The sequence below is a fragment of the Oryctolagus cuniculus genome, chromosome 5 (assembly GCF_051225735.1).
Source record: "Oryctolagus cuniculus isolate XC-2025 breed Fujian yellow rabbit chromosome 5, ASM5122573v1, whole genome shotgun sequence".
In the NCBI taxonomy this organism is placed as follows: domain Eukaryota; kingdom Metazoa; phylum Chordata; class Mammalia; order Lagomorpha; family Leporidae; genus Oryctolagus; species Oryctolagus cuniculus.
In genome coordinates, this window is record NC_142871.1 from 129,726,589 (window position 1) to 129,737,165 (window position 10,577).

Below are 10,577 nucleotides of genomic sequence, written 5' to 3' on the forward strand. Positions count from 1 at the left end.
AGGGCACAAGGACCAGACATACCCTGCAGTCCTACCCCAGGCTGCTCTCAAGGCTGTTCACGTCAACCACGCAGCCCAAAGCAAAGCTTTTCTGGGGGCCTGGGGGATTGTGCTGGTGACCCTTCAAGGTGAAACCCTAGTTAGTAACTAATGAAAAAACGAACAGCTCAGTGAGAACAGCAGGATCCCCAGTGTGTAAAGTTATGTGTGTCTAGGCATCATGAGATCAGAAAAAAGACAGACAAGTTAGACCCATTATAGAGATAACTGACATATGGTCATGAGGGAGATAAGTGTGCTGTAGAGTGACATGCATAGGAAGATTCGGGTTTGGTTAAAAACAGGTGCTCAAACAAGATCCCTCCATCTCGGGACAGCTACCTGTAGGTTTTTGTGTGAACAAAGGAGAAGTTGTGGAATGACATTCCCTTACACTATTAAGATTAATTACCAGTGAACACAAAGGTGTGGATATGTGATTTTTTTCTACTTGTTTTTATGTATCTTGGTGTGATATTGACTCGTTTAAACAAGGAAGAATCATTTTCATAATATCGAAAAAACAAAGAATAAAATCTTTCAAATTATCTGCATAGCACCATGGGGATAAGGGGCACCTATCATAAAATACTATTATAAAAATATTATTAGAGTACTATTTCATTCCCTCTTCTTCCCCCTCTTAGGAGACAGCTTCTCATTGCCCATTTGGGGCTGATCAACAGAAATATTTGATTCAAACTGAAGAATTTTCCATGCCTTCTCTCTTTTTTTTTTTTTTTTTTTTTTGGACAGGTGGAGTTAGACAGTGAGAGAGAGAGAGAGAAAGATCTTCCTTCCGTTGGTTCACTCCCCAAGTGGCCGCTATAGCGGGTGCACAGTGCCAATCTGAAGCCAGAAGCCAGGTGCTTCCTCCCGGTCTCCCATGTGGGTGCAGGGCCCAAGCACTTGGGCCATCCTCTACTGCCTTTCTGGGCCACAGCAGAGAGCTGGACTGGAAGAGGAGCAACCAGGACAGAACCAGCGCCCCAACCGGGGCATTGGGCAGGCGGAGGATTAGCCTAGTGAGCTGCGGCGCCAGCCCACGCCTTCTCTTTAACAACTAGAGAGGAACTCCATCTTAACATTATTCCACAATGTATATCTGCCACTGAAATAAGTCTACCTCTCATATCTCTAAATATTACATAACCTATTCTGTAGGCAAAGAGCAAGGGTGTGAATTATGTCTGCTACCATCTGTGACCACACTTGCCTTTGTTACTGGGCTAGAGAAAGTTGCCCATACCAAGCCGCCTCCCAATTATCTTGCCACATATACATGAAAAGCCCAGAGATGCCAAATCCCAATTTTTCACCGCATCCATTGACCAGAGGTCAAAGAGTTGGCTTTAAGTTTCTTGCATCTTTCCCTCTTCCTGGTTGCCACCTAGGAGTGTCTCAGAAGGTGAGAGCCATGGCAAACAGGGGATGAACACAGAAGGCATCTACCTCGTGTATAAAATGGGCAGCCCCTGGCCATCTGCTCTTGCAATCCCAACATCCCCAGGACAAGTTCTTGCCACTGCAGAGTTAACTTGGATATTTCCGCACTGGATCAAGGCTCTACTTGATGTGGTTTGGCTACCAGGTATGGATTCCAGAAAGCCATGTGATGTTCACGAGCTCTAAACATGTAGAAGGCACAAAGGAAGCTTAGTCCTTCTTGACTATGATGCAACATGTTAAATGTTACAGCAGAGCTGGGTGCAAGTTTGGGAGGGTGAGGAGGAAGGAGTGGCTGGAGAGACTCTTGCAAACAGAAAAGAACACCCGAGACAGGCTTGAAGGACGATAAGGGCAGAGGGAGGGCCTTTGAAATGGAAAGAGCTACAGACAAGACTATTGAAGATAGTTTCAGGGCAGTAAGACCTAAGCTAACCCCTGTGGAATGATGGGGACCGCTGGTCAACACAGCCACCAGCCTTCTGGGAGCATCTCGCCCACACAGCCTGGGACCTGCCCTGTGTTGTCTTGAAAGCACATCCTTTATCTCAGAAATCGGTCTTTCTTCATCACACTAGTTTACAGGTCCCTTAGTTCTTCCTTCCATACCTCTTGTTCTGCCACTTAATGCTGGATTTACATTTGGCTTCAACTGTCCCTCTTCTTGGTTGATTGCCAGTAATTACAACAGCCATCATAGACAGCAATAACTAACATGTTGGGGGTGCTTGCTCTTGGCCAATGGTTGTGACAACTGCCCCAACCATCCTGTGAGGGAGGTCTTATTGTACTTTTATTCCAAGTTTTCAGATGGGAAAGATGAGAATCAGAGTTTACAACAAGGTGACTGAAGAGCCAGAGGGCACACACAGGTGTGTCTGATTCTAGATGCATCCTTAACAACCATGCTACCAGCACCTTCTCTAAGCTACTTTACTTGCTCTGTTCATGTCTGAGAGCCAGAGCAGGAGGCAACAAACTGTGTCCATTAAGGTCAGATAGTAAATATTTTTTGAGAGGCAGAGAGACAGATCTCCCCTCCATTGGTTCATTCCCCAAATGCCTGCAACAGCTGAGGCTGGACCAAGCCAAAGCTGGGAGCCAGGAACTCCATCTACATTTCCCACGTGGGTAGAAGTGACCCAACTACTGTGATCCATCACTACTGCCCTCCAGAGTGCACACCAGCAAAAGGCTGGAGTGGGGAGTGAAGCCAGGCACTCCTCTATGGGATGTGGGTTATATCAACCAGCACTTAACCACTACATCAAGTGCCCACCTTCAGATAGTAAATAATTCCAGTTTGTAGGCCAACTCTGTCACAGCCACTCAGCTCTGCTGTTGTGGCACAAAAGGGACCACAGATGACACACAAAAGGGCATGGCTGTGATCCAATAAAACTACACTTCCGAAATGACAAACTGAATTTGGCTAACAAAATCACTGACACCTAATCTATAGTATGTTAGGTGTTCTTCCATCTACCCAATGCTTGTTGAGTGGCTGCCTTGTGCCTGGCATAGTTCTAAAGATACAGGGAGAGCAGTACAAAATCCCCACCCTCACGATACACAAATCCTAGCAAAGTGCTGGCTGCTTGTTTGACCCATGCCTGGTGCCCTGGTGCTTCCCACTCTTCTTAGACCAGTGATTCTCAACTGAAATTTCAGATCCACACTATGGAGACCTGGGCCCCACCTCCCAGGGACTGTTCCCTGATTGGTCAAGAGTGGGCCCAGTGCTGCTATGTGATTCTAATGTGCAGCCAGGGTTGAGGCTGTTTTGTTTTCTGTTTTTTCTGCTTACTTGTGTGTGAAACGAGGTAAGTCTTTTAAACCCTCAGAGTCAGGCTCCAAAATCTGATTAACGCTAGTCTCACACAATTGTTATGATGGGTAAGTGAGTTCATGTGCCTTTCCAACAGTACAATGTTACACACATTTAAGGCACTGCTGTCATTAAATGGTGCTGTTATCACTAGGTTTTAATGTTAGACACTACCTCAATGAGTTCTTTAAACCCAGTTTTGACCTCAATTTTTTTTAAAGATTTATTTACTTGAGGGGTAGAGTCACACAGAGAGAAGGGGAGGTGAGGGGAGGGGGGGGGAGAGAGAGAGAGAGAGAGAGAGTCTTCCATCTGCTATTTCACTCCCCAAATGGCTGCAACAGCTGGAACTGGACCACTCTGAAGCCAGGAGCCAGGAGCTTCTTCCAGGTCTCCCACATGGGTGCAGAGGCCCAAGCACTTGGGTCATCTTCTGCTACTTTCCTAGGCCACAGCAGAGAGCTGGATCGGAAGTGGAGCAGCCAGGACATTAACCAGTGCCCACATGGATGCCAGTACTGCAGGCAGAGGCTTAACTAACTACACCACAGCACCAGCCCATGAGCTTAACTTTTTGAACCAAGACAGTGTTTGGGGTTTTTAAAATAAGCCCTGTGGAGAGTTCACAAATAGCTCAGTTCACAGGTGACTGAACTGACCGGTGGTCTTCCCATTATTCCAGTAGATGGTCACACAGGGCTGGTCTGTGTCCCCCCGGGGTGTGGAAATGGAGGTCTCCATCTCCAGGCTGAGAGCGCTGATCTCTGAGTAACTTACCCATTTGGACTCACGCTCAGATGTCCAAACCCACGGCCTTTCATGAGCTTAGAAATAGGGAGGGCAAAGGCATTGCCACTGTGCTGAGCACCCAGCAGGTGGTCAGCCCATTCCTCTGTGCCATCCCCTTTCCAGGTGAGAATAAACCCTGGGAAGGGATAGCGGTTATTCTCATTTAACAGATGAGGACGACTCAGAAAGGATGACCAGCTTGTGGCCTGGTGGTGCCAGAAGACAAATGTCCATCTCCTTGATTCTAAAGCTCTCAGCCTATAGATAATCCAGCTCCTCTCCAGCCAGGATTTAAAAATATACCAAATTGCCTAACACTCATATTTCCCAGGGTTTGGTTTGGTTCCGTTTTGTTAGAGGGGAGAACCGGAAAGAAACCCACAACACCTACTACCGACGAGAGCCTGCTAAGCCTTGGACAGCACCTGCATAAAATGCTCAAGTTCAAAGAAAAAGCATCCCCTCCCTCCACAGCATCTAAACCGGGCAGTTTAAGAACCTCATAATGAAGAAAAAAAATAAAAAGAAAAGAAACCAAACAAACCAAAAAAATGCGAGGAGAGAGTTGCAGAAATACACGCTGCCAGGAGTGAGGCATTCACTGACCCCTAGTCTGGGCCATCTCAAGAGAAGTTGGCCACTTAAAAGCTTAAAAGTCATCCCAGGCCATGGTTAGAGAGAGAGCTCGAACAAAACAAAAGCAAATGTGAGCTTCAAAGTCTTAAATGTCAACTTGAAGGCTAACTTAGCAGCTCTGGAACGGGCCTAGAGGACCTGCAGCTGCTCTCCCCAGCATCTGATTCCCCTTCACTCCTTGGGAGCAGGACTGTCCTGGATAATGTGTCAATCAGGGTTCAAGGGGCAGCCTCCCACCCCTACCCACGGCTAAGGCCTCCATTCTCTACAGCCCATCAGATTCGCCCCTCACTCTGCCCCGAGCACCAGGGACAAGCAGTGCTGTCTGACCCATCTCTCACCTCGGGCCTGTCCTTCCAGACCGAGTTGGCCCTGGACCTCCTGCCCTGCCCACCCTCCTGTTTCCCTCCCCCATCGCACACTCACCATCTACTCAGCTGCACTTCTGCTCCCACTGGAGAATCCAAACACTGGAGCGGCTTCCACATGAGGGAGCCGAGGTGCCTCCAGGAATCACCTCTTAGGAGAACAGACCAGGCAAATTTACAAATAATGTTCGCTGGTCACCTTTCCCAGGAAGGTGGAAGAGTAACCTGAGCCCTAGAAACTCCACCCACTGACCTTTTTTTTTTTTTTTTGACAGGCAGAGTGGACAGTGAGAGAGAGACAGAGAGGAAGGTCTTCCTTTGCCGTTGGTTCACCCTCCAATGGCCGCCAAGGCCGGCGCACTGCAGCTGGTGCACTGCGCTGATCTGAAGGCAGGAGCCAGGTACTTATCCTGGTCTCCCATGGGGTGCAGGGCCCAAGTACTTGGGCCATCCTCCACTGCACTCCCGGGCCACAGCAGAGAGCTGGCCTGGAAGAGGGGCAACCGGGACAGAATCCGGCGCCCCAACCGGGACTAGAACCCGGTGTGCCAGCGCCACAAGGCGGAGGATTAGCCTAGTGAGCCGCGGTGCCGGCCCCCACTGACCTTTAATCACAGAAAATCCACAGCCGGATTTGGGGAGAGGTCCCCTCCAGACAATACTAGGTGTTGATGGCTGAATAGCCAAATATATATATTAATATAATAATGTGCTATAATATTTGATATATTAATATATTAATGTATTAATATATTATCTACAAATAATATATATTATTCCCTTTATGAAGGACCCACAACATTCTTAGCCTTATTCTTAGTCCTTTGGCATAAATGCCACTTTTTAAAATATCCTTGAAAGGTAAATACTATCCCTCATTTTACAGATGGCGAAACTGAAGCTCAGAAGGTATAAGTGATGTATCCCAGGTTATAATTCCTGTAGCAGCCTTCACAAAATTCATGGGAAACACACACTTTTTTTTTCACTTGAGAAGAAACACAGAAACAGACACATCTTCCTTTGCTGGTTCACTCCCCCAAATGCCTGCGACAGTGGGGCTGGACCAGGCCCACGCAAGGAGCCCAAAACTCAATCCAGGGTGGCAGGGATCCAATTACTTGAGTTATCACCACTGTTTCCCCCAGGGTGCACATTAGCTGGGAACCCAGGTACTCAGATATGGGACCTGGGGGTCTTCACTGGCACCTGGGCACTAGGCCAGATGCCCACACTGCATATGATTTGTTCTCCCACAAACTTTAACAGATTTATTTATTTGAAAGTCAGAGTTATACAGAGAGAGGAGAGGTAGAGAGAGAGAGAGAGAGAGAGAGAGGGAGAGGTCTTCCATCCGCTGGTTCACTCCCCAGTTGGCTGCAACAGCCAGAGCTGTGCCAATCTGAAGCCAGGAGCCAGGAGCTTCTTCTGGGTCTCCCATGAGGGTATGAGGGCCCAAGGACTTGGGCCATCTTCCACTGCTTTTCCAGGCCATGGCAGAGAGCTGGATCTTAAGTGGAGCAGCCAGGTCTCCAACCGGTACCCAAATGGGATGCCAGCGCTTCAGGTCAGGGTGTTAACCTGCTGTGCCACAGCACTGCCCCCTCCCCACAAACTTTCGGAAGCACCATTCTGTAGGTCCCACTTGTCTCCCAGCGTAGTCTCCCCCAAAGTCTGCATCCTTCCACGCTGCCAGGCTGTACCTGACGTCCAGAGCTACACGACCCTGGCTGCTCGGACCTGGAGGGCCGTCAGCTCTTGAGATCGGGGACACCTTCCAAGTCATTCCTTCTGCCAGGTGCATTGCCCTTTGCACCTTCAGAAGAGCCTGAGAACGCGCAGCCTCTCAGATTAGCCCGATATCAGAGATAACCCAAGCACTGGCCGGAGGAACAGAGAGAGAAGGCCTTCAAGTCAGCCCGAGCGTCAGCCCAGGTAGAGGTGCAAGAAGCGTCTCCTATCCCCAACCCAGAAGGTTCGGGACCATGCTGATCCTCCAGAGAAGCCAGAGAAATACGCTTGTCCCTGCACAGGACCGGTCAGGGACTGCCGAGGGCGAGAGCCGAGCTGTCCACCCTTTCAAAGCCCGGCTACTTCCTCTGGCCGCACTAACACCCAAGAAGAAAACGCTCCCCTCATTCATTATCTCTACGCCTTCCCCACCACTCAGCCATCACGTCTGCCACAGAGATGATTCACTAACGCGGAGAGTTCAGCCTGTTTTGTATCCGCAACTTTGGAGGCAGGGGGTTGGGAATGAGGACTGGGGAGAGAGCATGTTCACACAAACAGCAGAGGTGCCACAATGCTCCCCTCTGCTTGCCAAATGCAAAAAGAGCCCCAGGCCCCCCTGTGGGTCCTGCCCTCACCAATGCCACCTTCCTGAGCCCCTGACCCTCCACACCCTAGCGCCCTGGAGAATTCTCTCTCCTCCTTTTGTCCTGATGGGGGCACGAGTGTGGCCTCCGCAGCCAGGATCCAGGGAAAGTTCTGAAAACGGCACTGGCAGTTAGGAGCCAGAGCGTGTGAAGCCGCGAGACATAATAGCGCAGTTGTGTGTTTAAAGGCAGAAATGGGGGTGGGATGCAGCTCCCAGCAGAGATGAAGAAATGGGCCATTTATGCATCCACGCCTGAGGCCATGGCCATCACCGCACAGTCATGTGTGCGTAAACACCCGCGTGCATGCGCGTCTCCGGAACCCAGCCACCCCTTGTCAAAGGCACGCGCTCCGGTTTCCAGCACCACTAGGTTACCTGATTTCCGCCTTCCTCCCGCACCCTCCCTAACTGCCAGCCCGCTCCAGAAGTTAACAAATGAGCCTATTGCTGACTTTGCCGCCTGTTCAATCTTTTACCACGCTTCCCTGGGGGTCAATTTGTATCCTTTCTAAAATCCTTCCCGAAACTCAACTTCCGGCAGCTCTGTTTTTACATCCAGAGTTCCTTCCTGTCTCTTCCCTCTCTCATTTTTCTAGGACATAGCGAGAGTCCGGTCATCTTCCTCCCACCCAAACAATGTAGGTTAGTTCTGTTGCAAAATACAAAACCAGAGACCTGGCTAAGGCAGAGCTGGTCAGGCTGTCTCGCAGTCACCTCTGTGCTTGTGTGCGCGTGTGCACGTGTGCGTGCATGCGTGCGGCACCCTGCACCGTGCAGCACAGGGCTGGTGGAGCCTCATAGTCCCTCTGTTCCCCACCCCAGCAAAGTGCGTTTCTTCACTCTCTAGGTCCTAGGAAAAGCCATCCCTTCCTCTGCTGGCTTTCCAGAGAAACCCAAGAAACTGACATCAAACTCGGAAGGGGGAGAAAACACACAACTTGAACCCTCTTAGAGATGGGAAGTTGCTTTCATCCCCATATGGGCTTCAAGGAAAATCTATGGAGAAGCTTTCCTAGAGAGGGGCGAGCTCCCCTCCCACCCTCCCATGCACTCCCCGACTGCACCACAGAGCCGTGGCAGAGGGGCCGAGACAGAGAGAGAAGAGTTAAATCAAGCCCAGACCTCGGCAATCTGTGTTCAATTTTGATAAAAATCTCCCTCGCTCTCTCCCAGCGCCCCCCTTCCTCCGCCCCACCGCTCAGACACGGCTCTTCGGTTAGGAGTTTGTTTGGGGCACCCCACGCGCTGCTTGGAGCGCACCCCACCAGGGGCACAGGAGGCCCAAACACCCAGCACGCTGTGGACGGACGCAAGGCATCACGGCCACCACCTCCTCCCCCCGCCTCTCCGTCCTCCTTAGGATTACCTGCTGCCACTCCAGGTCCTCCCTTCCCCCATTAAGTCGGAGTCCAGTTGTCTGTCCAGGTCAAGGCCCTGGCCACAGGTGCCGAGGGCTGCAGAGCTGGGATCCTCTCTGAGGATGCTCCTGGCCTGCCCCTGGTCCCAGCGCCGCCACTGAGAACAAGAACCAAGCTGCTGCGGCTGCCCTGCCCGCGGCCCGCGGCCAGGCCTGCAAGCCAGAGCCCCGAGCTCGGGACCCCTGCAGTCCACCCCCAAGCAAAGGCAAAAGCCCACTGGGGAAAAGCCACCTCCACAAAAGTTGTCAGCTTGGAGGTTCAGGCTATGTTTTGTCCGCTTGTAACAACAAGGAGTCCGATTTCAAAGCCACAAAAAAAAAAAAAAAAAGAAAGAAAGAAAGAAAAGAAAAGAAAAGAAACATTTTTTAGAAGTTCTCCAAAGACACTTCCTGCGTGTAGATGTGCCAGTGCTGGGGGACACGCGCGCTCATCCCCCGCTGCAGACACACATGCGACACACACAGAGGCCCGGGAGCCCACTCCGGTGGCAGGGCTCCCGAAGACCCTGGGGGCAGCCGACGCGGCCAGCCGGAGCGCCGGGCGCCGCCGCCTCTCCCAGCCAGCTCGAGCATCCCAAGCAAAGTAGAGGGGAGAAGGAGGCAGGCCGTGTCCCCACTGCGTGCCCCGGCCCAGCGCTGCACTCACCGGAGGCCCCCAGGGCGCGCCCGCCTCGCACAGCACCGCAGCTCCCGCTTCGTGCTCTGTGCTTCGCTCCCCTCTTGCAAGAGCGACCTCGGCCGATCCCCGCCCGGCCGGCCTCGCGCCGCCGCCCGCCCCGCTCTGACGTCAGGCGTCTTGGAGCGGGATATTTATGGCAAGGAGACTCTGAGTGTTCCCTAGGTAGAGTTCTGATTGCAGTTCCGAGGGATTTGCGACTTTCACACTCGCAGAGGCTGCGGAGGGCGGGAGGGCAGCGGCCGGCGGGGCTGAGCGCCTTGGCAAGGAGCCGCCGCCTCCGAGCCCCGCTGTGTGGGGCACAAGGAAAGGGTCACAGAGGCCAGTTTGGCCACCTGCACAGTGGCGTCTCTGGGCACCTGGCGGGAGGCAAGTCCGGAGGAATAACCACCTTCCCATTTCTTCTCTGGGAATACACATGTGCATATATAGTTTATTTTTACTGAGTTATGCTCCACACTCCCTGCCCCCTGCATAGCTTTTACAACTCAGCGCCGGTCAATTCATCTTACCTCTTTGCTTATATACATAGTATGAGCCGTTTACAATAGCTCTTATTCATACTTCTCAAGTTCGCCTCTTTTTCACACCATTGTGGTCCACCTCCCGGACTGCACTGAGATCGCCTGAGTGGGCAGCAGCTGTCTGCTCTGCAATCCACCGTTCTCTCAAGGTGAGGATTTCCTGGTCTCTTTACCGGACATCGCCAGGAGCCCCTCTGCCACCAAACAGTGCCCCCTTGCGCTCGGCCAGAACCTGGTGTTCAGGTCTGGGTTCCAAGAATTGTCTATTTTTCCAGCACAGGAATGGGACTCAGGGAGATGGCTTCATTGAGGCGCCGTCTCTCCAGAGAAAATGGAGTTTAGTAATGTTTCATGGCTCTCCAAGGATTGAAGAAAGAACTTTCAAGTGGTGCCCACGGCGGTGCCCGCTTGACCTGGCAGTTAAGACACCTGCACCCCGTATCAGTACCTGGATTTGACTCCAGCTTCCTGCAA

General features: G+C 51.6%; 1 protein-coding gene across 4 annotated transcripts in view; it reads right to left on the reverse strand.

Moving 5' to 3' along the window:
• DAAM2 (dishevelled associated activator of morphogenesis 2) overlaps nucleotides 1-9,681 on the reverse strand; it is a 115,163-nt gene extending 105,482 nt beyond the window's left edge. For 3 of the 4 annotated variants that reach the window (XM_089333254.1, XM_070074108.2, XM_017345097.4), the window contains exon 1: nucleotides 9,550-9,680. The gene's annotated coding sequence lies outside the window, so the exon portion shown is untranslated. Of the gene's footprint in view, nucleotides 1-8,852; nucleotides 9,002-9,549 lie in introns of all 4 variants that reach the window. The other variant, XM_017345100.4, reaches the window with a different exon arrangement.
• Between the last annotated feature and the right edge of the window lie 896 nt (nucleotides 9,682-10,577).